The sequence below is a fragment of the Rana temporaria genome, chromosome 5 (genome assembly GCF_905171775.1).
Source record: "Rana temporaria chromosome 5, aRanTem1.1, whole genome shotgun sequence".
NCBI lineage: Eukaryota > Metazoa > Chordata > Amphibia > Anura > Ranidae > Rana > Rana temporaria.
The window spans coordinates 107,752,165-107,761,690 of NC_053493.1; the positions used below are offsets into that span (position 1 = coordinate 107,752,165).

Below are 9,526 nucleotides of genomic sequence, written 5' to 3' on the forward strand. Positions count from 1 at the left end.
GGGGAAAGGGATAGTGAAGAGGAGAGTGAAAGGAGTGGTCATTGTGTTCAACAATGACCAGGCCCTCCGGCCAGGAATAAAAAATTCCTCCGGTCCTAGCCAAAAGGCCCGGCCCAGGAGGCAGGTGCTAAAAAAAGCGTGTAGCTGGTGCAGTGACTGTGGTATCCTTAAATCAAAGTGTCCCTCACACACAGTGATTCTCAGATACTCCTGGACTGCCACTCCAGGGGCACATGCACCATAGGCTTTTCGTTCCATATCCAACCCCCCGACTGGCCAGTGCAGCCCTCCACCTATGCCAGATAGAGAGCCCTTCAAGGTTTTCTTGGGGAGAACTGTCGCTCCAGTTAGCAGCCTCCGCCAATACTAGCCCCTCCAGACCCTCCGTCAACCCGGCGAATTTACATGGCCTTACCCCATCTACTCTCAGGGCAGTACCAGCTCCTCCTTCCGGATCCCCGACAGAGATAGCACTTACACCAGCCAGCCAGAAGGCCAGTCTAGAACTCGGCAAAAAAAAAAACAAGACCAAGTGCAGCCACCCATCCTCACCAGGAGCACCCTTCCAGATGGCTCAGACTCGACCATCGGCCGGCCCCCAGTATCTGTCGGGCAGCACGGCGTAGTCACTGCTGAAACCATCCTTCCAGGTGCAATGACGTCATTGGATTGCATCCACCCTCCCAATGGAGGTGCTTCAGTGCTCCTCTGACAACTGATAAGAACAGATACTACACCTGATCTTAGCCAAAAGGCCGAGAAGCGACAGGGAAGACACCACGATCATTACGGCCAGAGTGCAATGGCTGAGCCTCGCCCTGGGAGAACCACCTTCATGATCATGGTGTCTCCCCTGCCAGGTAAGTATTTATTTTTGGATATGTATTATAGCTAAAAGTAAAAAAAAAAAATAGCCTCGTCATTAAGGGGGAAAATCTTCTGGTCCTTAAGTGGTTAATGACATAGAACGTAAACCACATGGGGAGATCTGCTTCAATGCTTTCTAAATTATTTTTGAACAAGGTATTCTATTCCATAAGCACAATTTGATTTTTCTATCCCTTTGAATTTGACACATGCCTTTCCTAAGTCAAGTCTGATACAGTAAGTTAGAAACAAGTGCTTGAATTCTAGAAGGAGCTTGCACAAAGAACTTAGTCATTTTGAATAAGGCTATTTTAATGTCACATAATATGAATTCTTAAAAGGAATATATACTTTTTTTTTGACAAGTCATACCAATAAATTACAGCATAACAAGGCAGGAACCAGTATCACATAGTTTTCTTTGAATGCATTGGTTGACACGGTTACCAAGGCTTCATATGGAGTGGCATCAAGTTACTAACTAAATTCGTCATCATCATATGAAATGTAATTGTTGCATTATATACAACAAAAGATTATAGTCTAGAATGAGGACAATTATATTGTTCTTTAAAAAGCCAACAATCATTGAAAACTGCATATGTTAGAAATGCCATATCACATTACACAAAAATAAGTGTCAATTGAAACATACCGCAATTGTGTTAATAGCTAATACAGCTCATGATTAGTTTGCCCCTGTCTGTGGTATGCAGACAACTTACAAAGAAACCACATTTGCTCTACAAATGCCTGTATGGATAGAAGATATTATTAATCCTGTAAAATGTCAAGCTGATACAAACAGTGGGTAGAAGACAGTCACTGTGATAAAGCAGGCATCATTAAGCAATATTGTAATAAATCAATAATGAATCATGAACAATATAGTGCAACAGTAGAAAAAAGTGTGTTTGGGTAATTTATCATTGCAAAATGCTAATGAAGGGTCTCTAAATTGTTTGAAGTTAAGAAATAGTAAAATATATTTCTCTCTTTTTTTTTTACGGAAATACCAATAAAGAAATAATTATACTTATACAGAGAGAAATACACCCATATTGAAAAATATAGGAATTATGGAGATACTGTACTTCATGTTCTATACCAATGTATAAGAATGGCAGCAACATGTTTTTCTACAGGTCATGGAGTTCAAGGTGACCTTTCATATCCTTTTTGTTTATTATTTGAATATTGTAAGGAGGCACAATATTCATCAGTATTCTACTTCAAACAAAATAAACGTGTATTTATTAAGTGTTTCTCAGTTCAGTGATACAGTGCCTTGAAAAGTATTCATACCCCTTGAAATCTTCCACAATTTGTCATGTTACAACCAAAAACGTATATGTATTTTTTTATGATTTTATGTGCTAGGCCAACAAAAAGTGCCACATACTTGTGAAGTGGAAGGAAAATGATAAAATGGTTTTAATTTTTTTTACAAAATAAATATCTGAAAAGTGTGCCACTCATTTTGTCAGGTACCATGAATCAGGTGGAGACAGAAAATGCAGTTATATTCACACCTTTTAATAGAATAGTAAAACTTGGTACAAATAGAAAACAAAGTCAAAACATAGCCAGGGTACGGTAGTCAAAGCGAGTATTAACAACAAGCCAGTAAATCAGGATGCCAGAGATCAGTGTAGTCAGAGGCAGCAGACAGGATCAGGAACCAGTAGAGATGTCAGCTAGGCAAGTCTTCAACAGGAACACAGCAGAGATTCTCTTGATATGTTTGACCAAGGCGAAGGCACAGGAGACATGAATCAGGCAGTTTAAATAGCCAGAAGGGGTTGGCTGGAGTGACAAGCAGTAAATGATCACCTGGTGAGCCACAGTGGAACGATGAGTACTGGCAATTAACCAACTGCTGAGCAACCTGAGAAGGGACGGCTGAGAGTCCAGTCCTGACACATTTGTATTCAGCCCCTTTTACTCTGATACCCCTAACTAAAATCTAGTGGAACTAATTTCCTTCAGAAGTCACAATTAGTAAACAGCGTCCACCTGTGTGTAATTTAATCTCAGTATAAATGTAGCTGTTCTGTGAAGCCTTCAGAGGTTTGTTAGAGAATCTTAGTTAACAAACAGCATCATGAAGGCCAAGGAACACATCCGACAGGTCAGGGATAAAGTTGTGGAGAAGTTTAAAACAGGGTTAGGTTATGAAAAAATATCCCAAGCTTTGAACTTTGATCTTACGGAGCACTGTTCAATCAATCATGCGAAAAATTAAAAGCATATGGCACAACTGCAAACCTACCAAGACATAGCCGTCCAAGAGGCCTATGGTAACTCTGAAGGAGCTGCAGAGATCCGCAGCTCAGGTGGGAGAATCTGTCCAACGGACAACAATTAGTCATGCACTCCACAAATCTGGCCTATATGAAAGAGTGATAGTAGGTCCAGCTCCTCCTCCAACTTCAGGTTGGGGGGGGCCTCTATCATACCCCTATTATTAATTTCCCACTTATTTCTTCTCTTTGAAACTGTACCCACATGGATTACACCTCCCCTTCCCTGTCCTTCCGATACAAGAAATACCCCTCAATATTTGCCAGCCAATAGTGTGAGCTGACAAACCAAGTTTTTGTTATTTCCACAAAGTCTAAGTCCTTCTTGTGTGTAATAGCAGCTCCAGTTCCTCTATTTTATTAGATAGGCTCCTAGCCATTTTTGTATATTCCTCTCAGTGTTGTATGAGTGCATAATATCTCCTCATTATGTTTCCTTGTGCTTTTTTCCCCCGGGATTATTGCTGTATTATCACTGCTGACTCCACTATTACCCTCTGTCCCTTGCTCTCTGCTGGCTATTTCTTCCTCTGACCCCCCCCCAAATACCTAGTTTGAAAGCCCCTTTAACTCTGTGGCCCTCTTTCTACCCAATAGATCTACACCCTCCCCATTAAGGTGCAGCTCATCTTTACTAAGGAGCCAGTAACCGATTGAGAAGTCAGCCCAGTTCTCCAGGAACCAAATTCATATTTTCTAAATCAGTTCCTCAGTCACTTGATCGGTTTCCTTAACTCCTGCTGCCTCCCTGGTGTGGCTCGAGGTACAGGTTCAGTTGCAATAAAAATTATGTGAACCCTTTCGGAATGATATGGATTTCTGCAAAAATTAGTCATAAAATGTGATCTGATCTTCATCTAAGTCACAACAATAGACAATCACAGTCTGCTTAAACTAATAACACACAAAGAATTAAATGTTGCCATGTTTTTATTGAACACACCATGGTATGTGAACCCTTGGATTTAAGAACTGGTTGAACCTCCTTTGGCAGCAATAACTTCAACCAAACGTTTCCTGTAGTTGCAGATCAGACGTGCACAACGGTCAGGAGTAATTCTTGACCATTCCTCTGTACAGAACTGTTTCAGTTCAGCAATATTCTTGGGATGTCTGGTGTGAATCGCTTTCTTGAGGTCATGCAACAGCATCTCAATCGGGTTGAGGTCAGGACTCTGACTGGGCCACTCCAGAAGGCGTATTTTCTTCTGTTTAAGCCATTCGGTTGTTGATTTACTTCTATGCTTATGGTTGTTTTCCTGTTGCAAAACCCATTTTCTGTTGAGCTTCAGCTGGTGGACAGATGGCCTTAAGTTCTCCTGCAAAATGTCTTGATAAACTTTGGAATTCATTTTTCCTTCAATGATAGCAATCCGTCCAGGCCCTGATGCAGCAAAGCAGCCCCAAACCATGATGCCCCCACCACCATACTTCACAGTTGGGATGAGGTTTTGATGTTGGTGTGCTGTGCCTTTTTTTTTCCACACATAGTGTTGTGTGTTTCTTCCAAACAACTCAACTTTGGTTTCATCTGTCCACAGAATATGTTGCCAGTACTGCTGTGGAACATCCAGGTGCTCTTGTGCAAACTGTAAACGTGCAGCAATGTTTTTTTTTTTTGGACAGCAGTGGCTTCCTCTGTGGTATCCTCCCATGAAATCCATTCTTGTTTAGTGTTTTACATATCGTAGATTCGCTAACAGGGATGTTAGCATATGCCAGAGACTTTTGTAAGTCTTTAGCTGACACTCTAGGATTCTTCTTCACCTTATTGAGCAGTCTGCACTGTGCTCTTGCAGTTATCTTTACATGACGGCCACTCCTAGGGAGAGTAGCAGCAGTGCTGAACTTTCTTCATCAATAGACAATGTGTCTTACCGTGGACTGATGAACAGCAAGGCTTTTGGAGATACCTTTATAACCCTTTGCAGCTTTATGCAAGTTAACAATTCTTAATCGTAGGTCTTCTGAGAGATCTTTTGTGCGTGGCAACATTCACATCAGGCAATGCTTCTTGTGAAAAGCAAACCCAGAACTGGTGCGTGTTTTTTATAGGGCAGGGCAGCTGTAACCAACACCTCTAATCTCATCTCATTGATTATACTCCGGTTGGCTGACACCTCACTCAAATTAGCTCTTGGAGATGTCATTAGTCTAGGGGTTCCACATACCTTTTTCACCTGCATTGTGAATGTTTACATGGTGTTTTCAATAAAAACATGGTAACATTTAATTATTTGTGTGTTATTAGTTTAATATTGTTGTGACTTAGATGAAGATCAGATCACATTTTATGACCAATTTGTGCAGAAATCCATATCATTCCAAAAGGGTTCGCATACTTTTTATTGCAACTGTAGTATTTCTGAGAAAACAACCTTGGAGGTGCTTCTCCTTAATATATTCCCTAAGTCCCTGAAATAATTTTTTAGGACTCTCCACCCTCCACTCATTTTGTCATTGGTACAAACGTGTGCCATGACCGCTAGGTCGTCCCCAGCCCCGATGTTAACATTTCTTGAAATAGGAATGAAAGTGATTAAAAAAATAAATAAAAGGGGCAGTGTAAAAATAAAAAAAGTAATATAAAATGAATACTAAAAAAATAAATAATTAAGGGCCTCTGTCCCCTCATGCTCACACGTAGAAGCTAACACATATGTAGGTTGAGCCCGCATATGTAAACGCCGTTCGCACATGTGAGGTATTTCAGCAAACTTTAGAGACAGCTGTAATTCTAGCACAAGACCTCCTCTGTAACTTTAATCACTTAAGAACCAGCCATCTCACTTATACTGTGACAGGTTGCCCCCCCTGGGTGAATCGCCGTAACTGTACGTCGGCCACTTTAAAAGTAAAAAATATTGCTTTTTTCAAAATTGTCGCTCTTTTTTTATTTATAGCTTGAAAAAAGTTGATCAAATACCACCAAAAGAAAGCTCTATGTGTGGGGAAAAAAAGGTCATCAATTTTGTTTGGGTACAGGGTCAAACGACCGCACAGTTGTCAGTTAAACTAACACAGTGCCGTATCACAAAAAAATGGCCTGGTTATTAAGGGGTAAAATCCTTCGGGTCCTTAAGTGATTAAACTGATAACTTGTAAACAATTTTATTGTGACGCCTATGATGATTTTTAGGTACTGAAGTATGGTGCCATTCCACGAGTGTGTGCAATTTTAAAGTGTGACATGTAAGGTATCTATTTACTCAGCATAACACCTTCTTCATCTTTCACATTATACCAAAGAACTGGGGTAGATATTGTGTTTTGGTTTCTTTTAAATTCATAAAAATTATTTTTTTACAAAAAAATTGTGTTAAAAAAATTGCTACACAAATACAGTGTGACATAACTAATTGCATAAATTGCCATTTTATTCTCAAGGGTCTCTGATAAAAATATATATGTAATGTTTGGGGGTTCTGAGTAATTTTCTAGCAATAAAATTATGATTTTTACACGTAGGAGAGGAATGCCAGAATTGGCACGGTATGGAAGTGGTTGAGGGAAATGTCCCTCTAAAAGTGATATTTTAGTTATAGATAGTCAGATATCTTATATATTTGATACTTTAACTGTGAGATACCATTAGCATAATTTCTGATTCTTTCCGTCCTCCTGGAAATTTTGGATTTTTTCACCCACCTAGTTGCAATATCCATAATATAAACAAACAAAAACAAAAAGGAATCATAAAAACCCCTCATAATGGACACAGAAGGAACTTGAGTGTAGGGATCTCACCAGTAGAGTCTCTGAGAGATAATAGAAACTCAAGTGAGAATGACTGATTGAATGAATTTGTATTGACAGATCAACCAATCTGATTTTAGGCACTGCGACTACTATCTGAAATGCACAGAATGAAATAGTAAGCCATATTTCAGCACATCCAAGTAGAGTTGGCAATAAACTATATCAACTTTTGCCTGTTCCTGATGAACAAGATGCAATTTGCTTAGTGGGTTACCCTGTTGCCCTCCTCCTGAATCGAAAGAGCCAAACAAAATATTATCAGCCAAACAGTGGCTGCATCCAATAGGGAGATCTGTCCATCTGCACTCTATAGAATGGATGAAGGGATCTGTGAGACCCCTTTCACACTGGGTCATTTTGCAGGTACTACTACGCTAAAAATAGCGCTTGCAAACCGACCCTAAACAGTCCCGAGGACTTTCACACTGGAGCGGTGCGCTAGCAGGACGGTAAGAAAAAGTCCTGCTAGCCGCATCTTTGGAGCGGTGAAGGAGCGTTGTGTATATGTGTGGCAAAATGTAAAATATTCCATGGACTCAACATGCCTATCAGCAAATAGCTTGGGGTGTCTACTTTCCCACTTCTAACCACTTGAAGACAAAGCCCTTTCTGACACTTTTTGTTTACATTGAGGTCCACCCCTCCCATATTAAGGTTACATTCGTAGACACAGAGGGGTTTCTCCACAACACCAGTCACCGTTGGACCGTCGTGTCTGCGTGAAGGGAGGACAGAATAAAACATTCTTATTATCCCTCCACTTCACAGTGAGCAAATTATTACACTTCAAGCAGGCTATCTCCCACAGCCTAAGACGGGAACCTACAAGCTGCTGGGTCAGTAGACCAATATGACCGCAACTTGTTCTTTTTAATTATTCCCATGAGGAGGGATAGGCCCAGAGAGGTCTTAAAATCAGAAACCGTAATTGGTTTCCATTGTCTGGCAAGGGTCAAATGGGGATTAGCGGCAATGAATTGACCAGCATACAAATTGCTTTGGTCCACAATAGATCTATAGGGCCAGATCCACAAAAGAGATACTCCGACTTAACTGCTGTTCAGTCTGTGTGTAACTTTGGAAACGATCCTCAAAAGGCTTTTTCCAAAGTTAGGCAGAAGATACGGCATGTGTAATTGAATTACACTGCCGAATCTTAGGATGCAGTACCGCATCCGCCGCTGGGGGCATTTCGAGTCGAAATGCCGTTTCTAGTATGCAAATTAGCACTTAAGGCGATCCACAAAGCTTTCTAGCTTCCTTTTTGCGCCGTAAGTGTTATTTTGCAAGTGTAAAATTAGGGCTGGTTCTACAAAGTGTAAACTAGTCACACCATGTAAAAGCCCATTCCAGCGACGGCATTTGGTATGCTTTCCCGAGGGAGAACTCCACGGCAATTTGTAAAAACAAAACCGGCATGGGTTCCCCCCCAGGAGCATACCAGGCCCTTAGGTCTGGTATGGGTTGTAAGGGGACCCCCCCTACGCCGAAAAATTGACGTAGGGGGTCCCCCTACAATCCATACCAGACCCGTATCCAAAGCACGCTACCCGGCCGGCCAGGAAAGGAGTGGGGACGAGCGAGCGCCCCCCCCCCTCCTGAGCCGTGCCAGGCCGCGTGCCCTCAACATGGGGGGGTTGGGTGCTCTGGGGCAGGGGGGCACACTGCGGGCCCCCCCACCCCAGAGCACCCTGTCCCCATGTTGATGAGGACAGGACCTCTTCCCGACAACCCTTGCCATTGGTTGTCGGGGTCTGCGGGCGGAGGCTTATCGGAATCTGGGAGTCCCCTCAAATAAGGGGGCCCCCAGATACCGGCCCCCCACCCTAAGTGAATGGATATGGGGTACATCGTACCCCTATCCATTCACCTGTAGGCAAAAAGTTAGTTAGTAAACACACAACACAAGGCTTTTTAAAATATTTTATTATTCTGCTCCGGATGCCCCCCCTGTCTTCGTTATTAGCTCAATTAGCAGGGGGGGCTTCTTCTTCCGCTCTCCGGGGGTCTTCCACTCTCCGGTGGTCTTCCGCTCTCCGGGGGTCTTCTCCGCTCTCCGGGGGGGGCTTCTCCGGACTCCGGGGGGCTTCTTCCATCTTCTCCCCTCTTCCGCTCTTGACTCGGCGAACCCCGGTTCTTCTGCAGCTCTCCGGTGCCTTCTTCTTCAGCGCTGGCTGCCTGCTATGTTTGTGTGTTAGCTCGATTTCAAACAGGCAGCCAGCGCGGTCTTCTGTGACGTCAGGGTCTTCTCTTCCTTTCTTCCGATGTTGCCTCGTCGCCTGTTGTCGCTGTAATGATGGAAGCGCGCCTTGCATCACACTTATATAGGCATCACCGTCCCATCATGCTCCGGCAGGTACCCACGTGGTGGGTGCCTACCCACGTGCACCCACCACGTGGGTACCTACCGGAGCATGATGGGACGGTGATGCCTATATAAATGTGATGCAAGGCGCGCTTCCATCATTACAGCGACAACAGGCGACGAGGCAACATCGGAAGAGGGGAGAAGAACAGAAGAGAAGATGACGTCACAGAAGACCGCGCCGGCTGCCTGTTTGAAATCGAGCTAACACACAAACATAGCAGGCAGCCAG

General features: G+C 42.9%; 1 non-coding gene across 1 annotated transcript; it reads right to left on the reverse strand.

Annotated features, from left to right (window-relative positions):
- Nucleotides 1–697: 697 nt before the first annotated feature.
- Nucleotides 698–868, reverse strand: LOC120942151. The gene has a single exon (XR_005749934.1). It is a non-coding gene; the product is annotated as a U1 spliceosomal RNA (small nuclear RNA).
- Nucleotides 869–9,526: the final 8,658 nt, after the last annotated feature.